This window comes from Megascapheus bottae, chromosome 26, assembly GCF_031878675.1.
Source record: "Megascapheus bottae isolate mThoBot1 chromosome 26, mThoBot2.hap1, whole genome shotgun sequence".
Classification (NCBI taxonomy): Eukaryota; Metazoa; Chordata; class Mammalia; order Rodentia; family Geomyidae; genus Megascapheus; species Megascapheus bottae.
Window position 1 is genome coordinate 831,434 of NC_143534.1, and position 14,792 is coordinate 846,225.

Consider the following 14,792-nt stretch of genomic DNA (forward strand, 5'->3'; position numbering starts at 1 on the left):
CGGAGGCATGCCTGTGAGTTTGCCACAGTGACTGTGCCTCCAAGGCTAAGGCGGGCATTTAACAATGGACAACCCAGGACTGAATGCCCCAGAGGAAACAGTGAAACTGGACAGAACAGGGGAAAAGAAATCGCCAGCTCTGCCCTTTGTAGCAACAAGATTTCCAGCAAAGCAAATCAGAAAGGTCTAAAGTCGAGGAGCTATGAAGATGATCCTGTACACAATTTATGTGATGTACTTCAATAAAAGTGGGGTCTAATACTTCTTAGGCTTTTTGCTGGACAGCCCTAAAGATACTGAAATCACTCACGATTAGGAACTTCATAAACAATTGATTTTATCAAAATTTGGGGGTTTTTTAGGTGTTGAAAATAGCCCAACAAGGGCCAGGAATGTGGCTTAGTGGTAGAGTGCTTGCCTAGCATTTGTGAAGCCCTGGGTTCCATTCCTCAGTACCACATAGATGAAAAAAAAACTGGAAGCAGCACCGTGGCTCAAGTGGTAGAGTGCTAGCCTTGCACACAGAGAGGCTTAGGGACAAAGCCCAGGCCCTGGGTTCAAATCCCAGAACTGGCAAAAACAAAAAAAAAATAGCCCAACAGTTTATATTAAAATAACTATGTAGGTCTGCAACCTGCAAAGAAAATATATATTGTTCTACTTTGCTTAAACTATTAAATAGATGTTCATATCAACATCTTTGTTAATATATTCCAATCAAATGTTCAGAGTCATAAATTCAACATGTATACATATATTTTTTCCATGCTGTTACTGGGGCTTGAACTTGGGGGCCTTAGCCTTCCCTTAGCTTTTGCTATTCAAGGCTGGGTCTCTACCGCTCGACCACACACACACTTGAGGATTTTGGGGGGGGGGCTAATTGGAGATGAGTCTTTCCTATTTGTCTGCCCAGACTGACCATGAGCCGTAATCCTCATATCTCAGCTTCCTGAGTAGCTAGGATTACATCTGAGCCACAGATGCCAGATGCCAGGCAACATGTATTTAATCAGTCAAATATGAAGCTTACCGTTTTCCAAACTGAAAATACAGATTTGAAGTATTTCCAAAGACACCCACCTTCAGGATTTCAGGCTAGATAGTTTATGAGCTAAGCCAGGTTTCAACGTGCCATTTATTGGCAGGGGTGGGTCAGTGGTTATGTGGGACCAATCACTCACTGATGCAGAGAATCTTCCCTGCCCTGCAAGTGTGGGGTGCTTGCTACAAGGCGTCAAGCTCTGTTCTAAGCATTTTACAAATATTAACTAATTTAGTTCTCAATAATGCTATGACCCATTTTACAGAAGGTGTATCAGAGTGAGACTATTTGCACAGCTTGCGCCTCTTGAAGCCAGAATAGTTCTCCCCTAACACAACCAAGACTATTACTGCTGTGGAAATTGAAGGATGGGTGAACGCACAGGGGCTGGCGTCTCCCCTCCTGCAGACCTAGACTGAGGCTGTAAAGCCATAGCCCTCGAGAACTAACCAGAGACACGTTGAAAGATACGTGCAAGTCAGGGTTCCATGAGGAAATGAATCTAGAAAGGACTGCAGACTTGTGAAGAGGCCAGGAGACAGAGCCTGGACTGGTTCTCCGTGAAAGCATTAGTAGTTCATAGTTGAGTATCTTTTCTGCTCAGGAAATCCAACATCTGATTGTGATTGTGACTAATGATCCCTTCCCCCGCTCCCCCCCCATCTGAGACAATCTTGTTTGAATATCTAGTAGAGAGCAGAAAAATCAGAAGTGTAACACAGGCGTTCCACCAAGATAAACAGGAAGCCAATCTTGAGTTCTGGGAAAAGCAACCAGAAATCTGAGTGATTTTCTAACTCTGTTTGGGGCTGTCCACTCTGAGGGGTGGCCAGGTGTGGCTGGAAGCAGCACCTGCAGTCCCTGTCCTTGGGAACCTGCCAGATGCGGGGGGCGGGGGGGCAACCTTCCCTCCGAGGTCTTCACCCTGTGAAAATAAAAACAGTAAATCTGAAAACTGAAAATCACCATGGCCAAATTTGTATTGGCTTACCGTCTTAACACCTATCACTCCAGTTTAAAAATTGTTCCTCTCCACTGAAAAATGCATCGGCCATCTTTCACCGTCGTTTTTTTTAAAGGTCTCTAGCCCAGGCTGTCCTCTAGCCTGCCCACCCCTGCTCCACCTCCCAGGTGCTGGCCGTTCAGGTCTCCACCACACACTGCTGTGGCTTTCGTCCATTGTTTTCGAATGTTGTGTGTTGGGGTTTGAACTCAGGGCCTGGTGCTTGCTGGGCAGGAGCCATGCTCCCCAGCCTGTATGTTCTGAAGTTAGCTGCTCACTCTGTGGACAGGTAGCTGGTTGTTGGGCTTCTCCCAGGCCCCGTTGTGATTCAGTTAGGACTGTTTCCTCACCAGGGTGCCACGGGCTGTGCCTCCTTCCCAATGGCCAGCGTGGCTCAGCACTTCAGGGCAGTGGCCTTGGTTCCTGTGCTGTAAAGTTAGCCACAACCTTCACTGGGTTGTTCTAGCATTTACTGGTGATAATTCCAAAAAGGTTGTAAACTAGTAGCTTCCTCATTTAACCCTGGTCTCTTGGTGGTTGATGAGCTAAAATCCTACCCTAAACATCTTTTTTATTTTTTTTCACAAACTCTTTGGTTACCTTGAAATGCCACCATCAGCCATCGTCTGTCCGTTTTTAAAATAATGAGTTTGGACTTGTGGTCGAGTGCTTGCCTAGCAGGTACGAAGACCCGGGTTCGATTCCTTGGTACCACATACAGGGTGCTACCACGTGGTGCTGTGGCTCTAGTGGTAGAGTGCTAGCCTGGAGGAGAGTGTAATACTAGCATGGGCAGCACAGGGAGACCCTGCCTCAGAAAGGCAAATTCAACAGGTAAGTGGGAGGAGGAGGAGGAATGGAGGCTGTGGGTGCAGAGGTCTTCCTGGACGAGGTACCCGGGCGTGGCCGTGGCGTCGTGACGTCCTGTGCTGTCCCTGTCGGGAGTCTGACGGAGGAGTGGCCTGCGGCTTCCCTTGCATCCTTAGGATGGCAGTGAGGCCAAGAGGAAGCTGCAGGGCCAGTCCCGGGTGGAGGGTGGCCACAAGCCCTACCACAAAGGGCGGTGGCACGCCTGTGGTTGGAGGCTGGGATTCCCCTCAGTCAATCACAGGCCGTTTGCTGTTGGGTCTCCGTGAACCTCGCAGAGCCTCATCTTAAGTGCCCGTTGCCTCACTGCCCCCCAGGGCGCCGAGGCTGTGTGGGTGAGGTGTGGACACAGATTCCAGACGACAGGAGTGCTGCATGTGCGCGCGGTGTGTGCACATGTCGTGTGCACATGTACGCTGCCGCAGCCACCTGTAACGGGCCCCACACTCCTGCCTGGCTCTAGCAGACCTTGAACTTGTCATACCTACAACAAAGTAGGCTGCTTACTGAAGTCACAAACTGGAAAGTTTATCACGCCTGGGAAGGAAATGGAAGATGGAGTTGGGGACACACACCAAGAACAAGTGTTCATGGCTGAAGCCGTGGCTGAGGGGAGGTGTGTGCAGCCCTGAGGCTCTGGGACGACACATGGGTCCACGTTGGCAGGGCCAAGACAGGTAGGAGAGGGGTTGCCGGGAGGATGTGCACAGCGGGGGTGACCCCCCTCAGAAACACCCCCGTCCACGGCTCTCCAGTCTACTTTTCCACCCGCACGGATCCCGTTTTCTCACTCACAGTCTTGGTTGCCTTTCAGCACAAACATTAGAGGATTCATGGAGGCCCTGACATGAATCCATCTCCGTGTGGACGCAGAGGAAGCGAAGGGCCATAGACCAGAAGCTCTGAACTTCTCTTTCACCCTGAGGCCACACGGGGTGGAGGGTGCCAGCGCACGCAGACACTGCCAGTACTTGCAGCTCATGCTTAGGACAAGGGATACAAAGTAGCAAGAGATGGGAAAAACAGACCTGGAGACTTCTACAACCCTGGAACTGCAGTTGGTACCGTTGTGGCCTCTTAGGGATTATAGATTTTAGCAGTTTGCCACAGGAAAATGTGTCCGTGAAACACAGATTTGTTGTATGTTTCACACCCTAACCATTCCATCCTCTGTACATATCCTAAGACGTTCATTGAGCCAGGAGTGTGGCCTAGTGGTAGAGTGCTCACCTAGCATGCACGGAGCTGTGGGTTCAGTTCCCGGGCACCACCTACACAGAAAAATCCAGAAGTGGTGCTGTGACTCAAGTGGCAGAGCAGTAGCCTTGAGCAAAAAAATGTCCAAGGACAGTGCCCAGGCCCTAAGTTTAAGCCCCAGTCTGGCAAAAAAAAAAAAAAAAAAAATCAACCACCTTTCATTTAGGGGTTCAAGTGCAAACAATAACTGTTAAAAAGAGAAAAAGGGGGCCAGGAGTTTGGCCTAGTGGTAGAGTGCTTGCCTAGCATGCACGAAGACCCGGGTTCGATTCCTTGGTACCACATGCTTAGAAAAAGCCTGAAGTGGTGCTGAGACTCAAGTGGTAGAGCTCTAGCCTTGAGAAAAATCCAAGGACAGAGCTCAGGCCCTGAGCTTAAGCCCAGGACTGGAAAAAAAAAAGAAAGAGAGAAAAAGACAGAAGGGGAGTAGGAAGGAGGAAGTGGTAGCCTGGATGTAGGACTTTTCCAGCTGGGGAGATGAAGGAATTCTCAGCAGGCTCAGAAAGACACAGACCTCTTGTTTGGGACATTAAAGTTGAAAGGTTTTCTTATTTCGTTCTGGGTTTTGTGCCAGAACCAGGGCTTGAACTCAGGGCCTGATTGCGATCCTTCAGTTTTTCACTGACTACTGACTCTACCACTTGAGCCAGAGCGCCACCTCTTTTTGCTGACTAATTAGAAATAAGCATCTCAAGACTTTTCTGTGTGAGCTGGTTTCAAACCCGAGGCTTCAGATCTCTGCCTCCTGAGGAGCGGGACTTAAGGCCTGAGCACACAATGCCAGGGGCACCGAAAGGTGATATTTTTCTTAGACGTCTGTTTGCACACCAGGGCTGGGATCTCAGGCCTGCATGGCTGAGCGTGTACTCTACCATGGGAGTCACTCAACTAACCACGCCACAGCGAATGACCCCCCTGCATCTGATACCGATGAGCCAGCAGAGAATCTTAACCGTATAAGTGACCGTTCTGTCGTGGATAAATGGTCGGCCTTTGGAATGAGGAGCTAAGGGAGCAGCAAAGCTGGTGGCGTCTGTTTGGTGTGCAGAAGTGGTGCTAATATTAGATGGGATGTCGGAGATACCCCTGAGCTAGGCAGGAAGGGGGAACCATGGAGCTTGGTACTTGAGTCTAGACCACTGCACACTGGAGCACGTAAGCCTCTGGCTGATACTAATTAAATGCTTCAAGAGAGCTCCTGAATCAGAGAGAGACTGAGGAAGGGAGAGGGAGGGGGAAAGAAGAGGGAGGGGGTGGAAAGAGGAGAAGGGGAAGTGTGGGGGAGACCTGGGCCTTGGTGTTATGACTCATAGTTGAAGGTAAAGTCCTCTGGGCGGAGCCCTGTTTGTGTCTGACCCAGCCCGTGCCAGCCCCACCCCCCCCCCCCCCCCCCCCAGTGAAGGGAGCCCAGTCCTGGGGCTGGATCCCAAATCTGACCCAGCCCTGCCTCTCTTGGTAGATGTTGACTTTCAACCATGACTGAGCAGCTATTTCTACCCTTCCAGAATGCTGCCTGTTTCCAGTCAGGAGGTGAAGCATCCTTCTTTCGCCTCCCTGTATGGCAGTGCTGTCATTCTTCCTGTGGTAGAGTCAAAAAAAGACAACCTGCCTCCCCCCTCCCCCCCTCCCCCTCCCCCCGCCGTGGAGGCAGGCAGGGTGTGCCCTGGGATATCAGTGCCTCCAGAACAGGGTTGGAGGTCTCAGAGAGGCCACAGTAATGGTTAGCTCACAGCCCAGCTGAGGCCTCACTGAGCCGGTGCTGGAAGGCCCTGGACAGCTCTAGCTTGGGTCACGCTGCAGCTCTGAGCAGCTCTGCCTACGTGACCTACCTGAGTTTCTGCCCCACCCTGGTCTTGTTTATCTTTCTCCACCAGAAAGGCTGGAAATCCCCTGTGCAGGGCGCTGGCTGAGACTGGTAGATCTCAGAGGGCTTCAGAAGCTGGCCCCGCCAGTCCACCCTTGCTTTGTTAGAATTCTGTCTGCATGCTGAACGACACACCCGTGCCATGACAGTTGACAGTTACTACAGAGGTGACTAGAAGGTACTTCCATAGAGGAGCAAAACCAGATGAGTCTGAATTCCAAGAAAACTGGCCACCTTTTCCAGAAAAGACACCAGTCTTTTCCTCTTTCCTGCCACAGCAGACTTTCTTTTCTTTTCTTTTTTTCCCTTATGTATCTCCCATCCCCATGGGTTGAAAACTGGATCTTCAGGTTTGATTTCACATCTCCATTTTTGGGCCAGCACTAGAAATCCCCTCAGTGACTTCGTTTGTGTCCAGGATTGTTATTTAGAAAGGTCTCCGAGGGTGAGGACATGGCGTAGGGGCAGAGGACCTGGCCCTAGAGCCCTGTAAGAGTAGGTCATGCACAGCGTTCCTTCTGTGCTCTGGAGCCAGGGGCTGCGAGCAAGCGGGGAGGCACTGAGATCCTGGCACTCTGGCTTTGGGGTAGAAAGGGCCTAGGTTGCTGGCGTGGGGAGGACACACTGGCACCGGAGGAGAGCACCCACCAGGAGGGCTTAAAGGGAGAGGGACCCTATTGGAAGCCGGACAGAAGGGGAGGCTTGCAGGGTGGGGCAAGACGTGGAGAACTGAGGGACCCAGCCAAGGAGAGGCACCCAGCTCTGTAAGCCACACATGCAAGGAGCACACGGAGGTGAGTGAAAGGAAGAATTGCTGCCGGCTGCGGGTTAGGAAGGTAAAAACAAACAAATCTGCAGCTCACATCTCCAGAGCAGAACTCATGACTGGAGCGAAGGCCTGGACAGATAAACAAGAGGCAGAGGTTCACACAATGAACCATTATTCAGCCTTCAGAAGGAAGGAAATCCTGACGTGTTACGGCACAGATAAACATGAGGACATGGTATTGAATGAAATCGGCAAGTCACACACACACGCACACACACACACACACACACACACACACACACGCTGTGAGTCCACCTAGCTGGGCATCGTGGAAGCCAGTGGCACACACATCACAGGGTCCTCGATGGGAAGCCCTGGGCTCTGTGGTACAGGTGCCTTTGGCTGACAACTTTGCACTGTAAACTTGGAAACTGCTGAGAGAGTTCTGCCATAATAAATTACTTAGCATCCAGATCCTAGACTCAAATGCAGCACTGAAAAAAAAAATTCAGCCTAGCACCGTTGGCTCTCACCTGTCCTAGCTACTCAGGAGGCTGAGATGTGAGGATCGTGGTTCAAAGCCAGCCTGGGCATGGGAGTCTGTGAGACTCTGATCTCCAATTAACCACCAGAAGTGGTGCTGTAGCTCAACTGGTGGAGCACTGGCCTTGAGCTGAAGAACTCAGGGACAGCAGCCAGGTCCTGAGTTTAAGCCCTAGGACCAATAAAAAGACCCCCCCAAAAAATCAAACTCCAAGGGAAAAAAGCAGTTAAAGCCCAGCACTGATGGCTCCTGCCTATAACATTAGCTAAGACACCCGAGGATTGCAGTTTGAAGCCAGTCCAGGGAAGAAAGTCTGTGAAAGTCTTATATTCCATGAACCTGCAGAGGACTAGAAGTGACACTGGCTAAAAGTGGTGGAGCACTAACCTTGAACACAAAAGCTCAAGGACAGTGCCCAGGCCCTGAGTTCAAGCCCCAAACCAACAGGGTGAGGAGGAGGGGGGCAGGGAGAGGAGGAGGAAAAGGAAAAGAGGGCTGGAGATGTGTCTTAGTGGTGGAGCGTTTGCCTCGCCTGCACAAAGCCCTGGGTTTGATTCCTCAGTACCACATACACAGAACAGGCTGGAGGTGGTGCTGTGGCTCAAGAGGTAAAGTGCTCTAGAGCCTTGAGCAAAAGAAGCTCAGGGACAGTCCCAGGCCCTGAGTTCAATCCCCAGGACTGGCTAAAAATAAAAGAATATGTACAATAATTTTTTGTAGTCCAGGCTGACTGTGAAGCCTCCCTGCATTGAAACTATAGACTTAAAACTCTGAAGGAGACACTGACTCCAGCCCTGACCTGTCACCTAGGGTCAGATGGATTTGCCTGAGGAGACGAAATAGATGTCCCGGCATCTCTTTGATAAGAAAAGCCACCAAGCATCCATTGTCCAATACCAGGTGCCGCCCTGCTCACCTCACCACCAAACCAACATCAGGTTCTTCATCTCCCAGTGGACCATCTCAGTAAGGATTTTTTTTTTTTTTGCCAGTCCTGGGCTTGAGCTCAGGGCCTGAGCACTGTCCTTGGACTTTCTCAAGGCTAGAGCTCTACCACTTGAGCCTCAGCACCACTTCCGGCTTTTTTCTATGTATGTGGTACCGAGGAATCGAACCTGGGTCTTCATGCATGCTAGGCAAGCACTTTAACCACTAGGCCAAACTCCTGGCCCCTCAGTGAGGATTTCTATGTAAAGTTCACCACGTCGTGAAGCTGACAAATTGGACGTTATAAAGTAGAATTACAAGCTGTGCTGATGAAAATAGTGTAGTGTAATACAAGCACTCATTTGCTAGACTGTGTCTATGACTGAGGCTCTGAGAGTCGCAGTTTGTTACAAGGTCAGAGAAGTTTCCAGAACATTCATTGTATAAATAAAATATAAACAGATCTTCTCCCCTGTGGAAAATTCCACTGGAGTAAAGACTTACACACTTTGGACACCACTTTCCAAAACTATGGCTTGAGTCTTCAGTTTGGTGGCTGCTTTAAAATGATTAAATATTTGCATTGAACAGTCAGGTGGAATTTTTCAACAATGGAGCTCTCCAAATAAGAGCAAGAAATGCACGTTTTGTTTTTGTGAACCGGAGACCCTCCTGCGGCAGGAAAAAAAAAGGGGTCTGGTCTCTCAGCCCCCAGTTACCCCTTCTTGACCCTTCCCCAAGAGCTGAGCATGGGGCAGGAGAGAAGGGAAGAGTCTGGGGTTCCACAGTCCCCTTCACAGGCAGTGGGCCTGCTGCCAGTTACCTAAGGACCCCCTTCCAGACGCCACTGCCAATAGCCCATCACCGCCCTACAGCAGGACAGACCAGAGTTGTTCAGATCTTCACCAAAGAAGCCATTGGAGGAGAGTGAAGTTAAAAGCAAAGGCGTATTTGAAATCGGATGGGGAAGTGGGGAAAACAAGATGAGGGGCAGGGGTGGGGGAGGGAAATGGGGACCAAGACATGAGCGAGGTGTCAATGTATGTGAAGTAATGCGCCTATCTGGTGAATATAGCCCTTCTATTACAATAAAAATACATGGGGAAAAAAGCAAAGACTGTCCTTGTGTTGTGTTTTGTCCAAATGGTTCAGAATACTTTTTCTATCGTTGTGGGACTTGAACTCATAGCCTGGGCACTGTCCCTGGGTCTCTTTGCACTCCAGGCGGGCACTCTACCATTTCGAGTAGTTAATTGGAGATAAGGGTTTCAAGGGGACTTTTCTGCTTGGGCTGACTGGGGGGTCTCAGTCTTCAGTCTCACTAGCTGGGATTACAGGCTTGAGCCATTCGAACCCAACTTTTAGAATACCTTCTCTTGTTTTCCTTTTGCAGTCCTGGGGCTTGAACTCAGGGCCTGAGCACTGTCCTTGGACTTTCTCAAGGCTAGCGCTCTACCAATTGAGCCTCAGCACCACTTCTGGCTTTTTTATGTATGTGGTACCAAAGAATCGAACCCAGGTCTTCATGCATGCTAGGCAAGCACTTTAACCACTAGGCCAAATTCCCGGCCCTCAGAATACCTTTTGTATAATGGTTTCCTTGGTACTGGAAGGAGAGCTGTTCCTTAGTGTGGAAAGTGGGCTGTGAGCCCTGCAGGAATGCCATTCAGGGCCAGATGGGCTGGGAATGCGGCTACAGCCCCCCCTCAAAACCTCACCGGCTCCATTCTCTGGCCCCTCTCACCTTGTGAGTGAATGACACCCCCTCCCCAACACATGCCTGAGCTTGGCTTCTGCTTATTGCTTCTTTCCTATGTACACACAGCACAGAGTTTAATTTGTCAATTAGGCATGGGAAAAGATGAGCAATAATAGGAAATATTAAAATGTGCAATTACAGTAGCCCAGTGTGGTTAAGGTAATGTGAATGTGGCCAATCTCCACCAGGGAAACTGCTAAGTCAGGCCTAATGCCAGCTCCTGTGTGGCCCTGAGACAGGCAGGACGAGCTCCAGCCGCTCTCTGCGGCTCCCTTACAACAGAGACACAGTAGCAAAAGCTGCTCGCCACCACCCAGTGCTCTGTGTGTGCCCATGGTACGTTCTTGTTTTCCTTTATCTTTTTTTTTGGGGGGGGGGTCAGTTGTGGGGCTTGAACTTGGGGCCTAGGCATTGTCTCTGAGCTTTTTTGCTCAAAGCTAGTGTTCTACCATGTTGAGCCGTATCCAGTTTTCTGGGGGTTAACTGGAGTCTCCCAGACTTCCCTGCTCTCTCTGGTTTCCAACCATGATCCCTAGATCACCTGAGTAGACAGGATTACAGGCGTGAACTGCCAGCTCCTGGTTTAATTTAAGCATTTTATGAAAATAACCTTACAGGAGCTAGCTAGGTATGTGCCTTAGTGGTAGAATATTTGTCTTGCATGCATGAAGCTCTGGGTTCAATTCCTTAGTACCACATGAACGGAAAAATCCAGAAGTGGTGCTTGTGGCTCAAGTGGTAGAGTGCTAGCCTTGAGCAAAGAAACTCAGGGACAGTGCCCAGGCCCTGTGTTCCAGCCCCAGGACTGGCAAACAAACAAACAAAAGAATGCATAGCACACAAGTGGAAGAGCTGGGATTTGAACCGTACCCAGAGCCATTTTCTTAGGACCTCAGCAGAGGGCCAGCCAGCCCCTCAGGCTGCAGAGGGCCGTGCACTTAGGTCAGTCCTTTGCTGCTCGACTTTTACTGTGTTTCCAGTGTGTACCAGGTTCTGCTAGTTCTCAGGCTGGTGCTGGAAGTGGTACAGCGCCAGTCTAGAGTGGAAAAAGACTAGGCAACAGCGTGAGACTCTGAGTCTGAGCTCCACTATCAACACAACAAGAAGAAAAGAAAAAGCAGGAAGTGTAAGTCTAGACCATAAACAGTATCAACTCCGCGAACAGGTGGAGAATCGCTTCATTTGTTGAATCAACACTTTTAGTCTGCACTTGTTGTGAGCAGTCTCCTGGTGGCCAGGAGACCCCAGCCTCTGGGGTTTCACAGCTCACCAGCAGCTTGCATCTGACCTGGGGGACAACTTTCATGCTGGCGTTTATTATATTCTCCTTTCCTAGCTGAGGAATGTGCAGCTTCAGGGATTCACCCAAGGCCACAGGCTGCTTCAAGTGGAAGCAAGATTAGATTTCAGGGGCTTGGCCCTGGCCCACACCTCCCTTCACTCTCAGTGTCTGCTGTCTGCCAAGTAAGAGGCAGAGTCCATGCACCTCCACACAAGCAACAAACGTATGGAGGAGTTTGACTTGCTAGAACATTACAATCGTTTTTATTATCAAGATCTGAAGTTTACTTTTAGCCCAGTGACTGGGACAAAACTTGAGAGGTTGTAGCTTTTAATAAGTTGAGGCGTGAACAAAACGATAACCTCCGAGTATGTGTGCTCTTCAGGCGTCTCCTTTCCTTCCCTTTTATAATCGGCTGTGGGGCTTGAACTCGGGGCCTGAGCACTGCCCCGATCTCCTAATCCCTGCAGCAGTGTGGGCTGCGCTCCCTTCTGGCCTCTGGCCTGGCTTCCCCAGCTCACTGCAACCAGTCTGCCTCTTCTCGCCTAGCAGCATCTTCCTAGTGCTTCAGAACCAATCCCCACCCTGACTTCCCGGCGTGCTGCGGTCAGCGGGGCTGGGCAGCTCGCTAGAGGTCCCAGGGCTCTGCTCTAAGGGAATCATCTCCAAGACCTCAGCGTCCTAGCTAGAGGTCAGGGCAGGGTCTAGGCTTTGCCCTTTCCTTCATATACAGTACAGCTAATTAGAAAAGCTCAAAGACTGGATTCCATTGGTCAGTTGCATAATGGCACATTTATTAGCAGAATCACTAATAGGCATGGTCTATGAATTTAAGGTAAGCAACCTCACAGAGGATATCAGTAATATGAAACAGGCACAAAAGATTTAAGAAAGTAGAAATAACGTATTTTTCAATGACATATGGAAATAAAAAATACCCTAGGGAAGAAGTGGGGCTGTGGATCAAGGGGTAGGGCGGTAGACTTGAGCTGAAGGGCTCAGGAACAGTGCCCAGGCCTAGAGTTCAAGCTCCATGACCCAAAGAAAAGAGAAGAAAAGGCGGGAAGTGGTGCTGTGGCTCAAGTGGTAGAGCTCTAGTCCTGAGAAAAGTCCAAGGACAGTGCTCAGGCCTGAGTTCAAGCCCCAGGACTGGCAAAAAAAAAAAGTATCTGCTCTTATTTATCCCTTACCCATGAAGAAGCTGAGGCACAAAGAGCATAGGGAAATGGTCCAGGGCAGAGGAAGCCAGGTTCCTTCACAAAGCGAATACTAGATGGATGCAGGACAGAGAAGAAATGAATGAACAAGATCAAATAGAAAGAAGAGGACCCGAGGTAAGGCAAGGGATGTGTAGAAGCATCACAACAGGACAGTAAACATCTACGTCTGTAAAAATGATGACACAATTGTAGAAGAGGGAATGTCTGGGGGAGGGAGGAAAAGGGAGAGAAGATGATAGAGGGGTATGGCTGAAGCGCCTTATATCTGTATATGAAAACAGAACAATGAAGCTTGTTAAAATTGTTTAAAGGAGGGCCAGGAGTGTGGCCGAGTGGTAGAGTGCCTGCCCAGCATGCACGAAGACCCAGGTTTGATTTCTTGGTATCACTCACATAGAAAAGCCGGAAGTGGTGCTGAGGCTCAAGTGGTAGAGCTCCAGCCTTGAGAAAGTCCAAGGACAGTGCTTAGGCCCTGAGCCCAAGCCCAGGACTAGCAAAAAAAAAAAAAAAAAAAAAAAAAAATGTTTAAAGGAGGTGAGGAGTGATAAAGAGAAATGGAATGAATTTGATCAAAATATAGTATGTCTGTATACATATGTCTGGAAAATACAGTATGTCTGGAACTGTAACCATGAAACCCTTTTGCAACTAGTAATATTCACTAATTGATAATTTGAAAAAGACAGAAGTTTATGAAGAAGATGTGGAAGAGCAAAAAGAAAGGATGAATAATCTGAGGGTAACAGTGTTAATTGTGATGTCTTCAGGCATTAATCTCTTGGGTTTCTCCACATAAAACCCATTTGTAAACATCATTAGGGAAGGAGTCAGGAAAGGATAAAAACTGGGAAATGTGCAATGGATATAGAAAATATGATAAAACAATATAGTCTAAAGGAGAAGCAAGCGCAGATCTGAGGATGGTAATTCAAAGCCAGCTTGGACACATTCTTATCTTCCTATAATTAGCAAAAAACTGTAACTGGAGGAGTATCAAGTGGCAGAACCCCAGCCATGGGGGGAAGGCTGAGAGGGGACAAGATCCTGAATGCAAGTCCTAACACCAGCACACAAAAACGTAAGGTCTCTCCAGATTCTGGCAATTCACACAATCACTCTTCCCCCTGCCCCATTTCTCCATTAACTATTAAAACAAATCTCTTTAGTGCTTATATTTGATTGCATAATTAGGCTTCCCCCCAATATACAAAGCCATTTCTGATAAGCTGATAATCCTTTGGAACAGGAACTAAAGGAAGGATTTGCACCATGCATAAGGACAGGGCAGTTTGAAAGGTTCCTGGCAAGGCTGGGGCCTGTTTATTCAGTGTCAAACAGGGCTCATTAGCACGAAACAGCAGGAGGTAGGAACCACAGCCCGGGAGACACTCAGGGAAACCCTCGCCTTCTTCTTCATGAGGCTGGGTGGCAATTTCCCTTTAAAAACAACTGTTGGGGAAAAGCACCCACAAAACACCATGGAGACTGGGGTACAGTCACTGCGGGGGGGACACCGGGAGGGCCCAGGTCACGGCCTAGACAAATAGTGCTGGGAAAGTGCAGGGGATTCACCACCGCGCAGGGCCCGAGAAGTCACCGCAGCTGTGAAGGTGCTGTGAAGGCGCTGACCAGGCCAGGGTTGGTGGCTGGAGAAGGAAAAGAAAGAGCAGCTGGCCGGCGTTTGGGGGAGATAAGGTCTTGCTATTCCAGAAGTTAGGAAAAATACCCTTTTCCTGATGACTACCGTAAACAGATGCTGATCTACTGGTTTTCTCGAATGTAGAGAATGGCGTTAAAATACTGTGCACGCGTGCGGGCCTGTGTGCCGTGTACGCGATCCTGGAGGTGTAGGGTGTTGCCTTGAGTTTGTTTGTTTTTTTCCTTTTCCTTTCTATTTTTTTTTTTTTTTTTTGGTGTGTGGGTCAGGGGGCTTCAACTCTGGGTCTGGCGCTGTCCCTGAGCTCTTCAGCTCAAGGCTACCGCCCTACCCCACTTCCAAGTCTCTAGATTAATTGGAGATAAGAGTCTTTCAGACTCTACTGCCGGGGCTGGCTTTGAACTGCGATGCTCAGATCTCAGCCTCCTATGGCGCAAGGATTACAGGGGTCAGCCATGCGCCCGGCTGGTTTTTTCCTTTTTCTCAAGTCTAGTGCTCTTCCACCGGACCTGCTCACGCTGGCCAACAGCTGTCTCCCTGCCTTCCCTGCCCAGGCAGGAAATCCTGGCTTGACGCCACCACCCGCACACCTCAGCCT